We start from the raw sequence: 3,364 nt of genomic DNA, 5'->3' as shown, positions 1-3,364 counted from the left end.
TTCCAGGTGAGGGCCAGGCCTGCTCACTTGTGTGACGGTGCAGGCTCTTATGATCTGGCTTTCATTCTGGCTTCCTCTCTGTTGGGGTCTTCTCTTCCTCCCATTTGGAAGTCAAGTCAAGACTTCTGCTGCTGCCCAGCCCAGACCAGCTTGGTCTTGGACACTGGAAGCAAACATGTGCTTTTTAATTCTGCTTCCTGTTAGTTGTTACTGTTTATTTTCTTTGATTTAATTGTTCCCTGATTCTGACAGAAGGACGGATTCTAGCCTTTCCTTCTATTATTGGGGTAAAGCTGAGTCTTTGCTGAGTTTAGGGGTAGCGGGCAAAGTGAAGAACAACAAAATAGCTTTGACGGCTTGCTCTGAACCAAAGTTTTTTTTTCTTCTCTGAGACAGTGTCTCGCTCTGTCACCCAGGCTGGAGTGCAGTGGTGCAATCTTGGCTCACTGCAACCTCTGCCTCCCGGGTTCAAGCGATTCTCATACCTCAGCCTCCTGAGTAGCTAAGGCTGCAGGTGCATGCCATCACGCCTGGCTAATTTTTGTATTTTTAGTAGAGACGGAGTTTCGCCATGTTGGCCAGGCTGGTCTTGAACTCCTGACCTCAAGTGATCTGCCCAACCTGGCCTCCCAAAGTGCTGAGATTACAGGTGTGAGCTATTATGCCTGGCCAACCAAAGCTTTTTATTTATTTAATTTTAAACTTTTTTATTGAGATATAATTCACATAACAAAATTCACCATTTAAAAGTATACAATGTTGTGGTTTTTAGTATATTCACTGTATTGTGCAATCGTTGTCACTATGTAATTCTAGAACATTTCCATTACTCCAAAAAGAAGCCCCTTACCCACAAGCAATCACTTCTCAATTCTCCCTATCCCCAGGCCCTGGCAACAACTAATCTACTTTATGCCTCTATGGATTTGCCTATTCTGGACGTTTCATATAAATGGAATCATATAATATATGGCCTTTTATGTCTGGCTTCTTTCACTTAGCATAATGTTTATGCCTTCCTAGTTTAAGGAAAAGGAATCTTCTGCATTGTCCTGTCCAGTTCATTAGAGGTCAGCATTAGAGTTCAGAGCCCAAGACTCAGCATATCAATGTGCAGTACTGTACCTTTCATTTTCTCATTGGCCGTTGCAAACTTGGTCTAGTAAGAACACTTCTAGTGGCCAGCTTCAGGCACGGTCATGCTTCCTGGCAGTGGGTCAACACATTCCACAGGAACAGTGAGAGGACCATTTGGTAAGCTATGGTTTCCATGTGGGTCTAAATACCAGTGACAATCTTGAATCTAATTCAAACAACTCTGCTAGTAGTAGTGCTGAGAGGACCCAGCAGCTGACACTGCCAGAAGCACGAAAGGGGGAAAATGGGAGATGCCGTATCCTAGTTGAGAAGCCTTGTTAATCCCTATGAAACACCCTTGTAGGCTCCTTAAAGTTATTGGAGATGGCTTTGAGGGAGCTTGCCTTAGTCTATTTGTGTTGCTATAAAGGAATACCTGTGGCTGGGCAATTTATTTAAAAAGAGGTTTATTTGGCTCACAGTTCCACAGGCTGTACAAGAAGCATGGTGCCGGCATCTGCTTGGCTTCTTGTGAGGCCCTCAGGCTGCTTCCATTCATAGTAGAAGGCAAAGGGAAGCTGGTGTGTACAGAGATCACATGATGAGAGAGGAAGAGAGAGAGGAGGAAGTTGCCAGACCATTTTAAACAACCAGCTCATGCGAACCAATAAAGTGAGAACTCATTGTCATGAGAACGTCACCAAGACATTCATGAGGGATCCACCCTCATGACCCAAACACCTCCCACCAGGCCCCACTTCCAATATTGGGAATCAAATTTCAACATGAGATTTGGAGGACAAACATTCAAGCTATAGTAAGGCTGATAACAGTACACGAATAGTATGACAGTCAAAATTTTTTTTGTTTTTTTTTTTTTTGTTCGTTTTTTTTGAGACAGAGTCTCGCTCTGTCACCCAGGCTAGAGTGCAGTGGTGCTACTGCAACCTCCACCTCCCAGGTTCAAGTGATTCTCCTACCTCAGCCTCCCAAGTAGCTGGGATTACAGGTATGTGCCACCATGCCCAGCTAATTTTTGTATTTTTAGTAGAGATGGGATTTTGCTAAGTTGGCCAGGCTAGTCTTGAACTCCTGACCTCAAGTGATCTGCCTGCCTCAGCCTCCCAAAGTGCTGGAATTACAGGTGTGAGCCACTGCACCCAGCCAAGAGTTATTTATACTAACAATATAGTCTCATTTTTACCCCAAGACTGATGATCTTGGGAAACACTGATCAGTTTTATAAACAAAAGAGGATTCCCTCATATATATTGATGAAGCCTAATGTTTTGAATTCATGGGCTACTTTTTTGATTACTTCAACCAGGGACCTAATCAAGCTCCCAAAAATATAACTTGAAAGAGCAATAACTCAAATAACTGAGGAGGAGTCCAGTCTCACTCAAGTGTTTCCCGTTTAGCCTTAGTAGCTGGCGCTGTTTGCTAAAATTCCCTCTTCTCCTCTCTCCCTCCCACCATTCTAAGAGGTAGAGTCCGATAGGAAAAAAAAAAAAACAGAAAAAGTTGAATGGCTCTACTACTTACCAATTCATGCTCTTAGACAAGTTAATTAATACTGTGGAACGTTGGTGTCCGCTGGTGTAAAATGGGGACTATAATGCCACTTTCCAGATGTTTTGGGAAGTTCAACTGGATTAGTGCCCATAAAATGAGTAGCAAACTGCCTGGCATGGTAGGCACTCAGTCAATAGTAGTTGCTTCCTCACTGCTGTTGACTGGGCCCCTAAAAGAAACCACCTTGACTGGTGTTGAAAAGGCAAGTCCCCAGGACAGTCTTCCTTGAAAGCCCGTGGGAGCCAACTCCATTAGCACAGTTTCTCTTTGGGAGCTCTATTAGCTGTTGCCTCTGACCACAATCTATCTGTTGCCTTCATTGATTCTTTTTCAATATCAGTCATGCTAGGCACATGCAACATTTAGCCTCTGATTTCCTACACCAGGTATAGTAGGTAAGTCCTAAGTTGTCCCTAGGTGCACACATACAGTTTCAGGCAACCTTCACATCTCTGCTTCACTCATTGCCATGATACCCTGACCAGGTAGGTCTCAGCCTACCTCCCCACTCCTGATTCCTCACAGTGACACTTCCTATACCAATGATGGAAGGCAGGATAAAACATCAATCTCTGACTTTTTTTCTTCTCCTCTCACACATTCTTTTCTTCCCCCTCTCCTTCTGCATCCCATCTCAACTTACTCCTTTCTTCCATTTTCTAAGTTCTCTTTTGAGGTTGATGAAGGAGAAAATAAACCTCGAGAAACAATG

This window comes from Pongo abelii, chromosome 14 (assembly GCF_028885655.2).
Source record: "Pongo abelii isolate AG06213 chromosome 14, NHGRI_mPonAbe1-v2.0_pri, whole genome shotgun sequence".
NCBI lineage: Eukaryota > Metazoa > Chordata > Mammalia > Primates > Hominidae > Pongo > Pongo abelii.
This window is presented reverse-complemented; position numbering follows the sequence as displayed.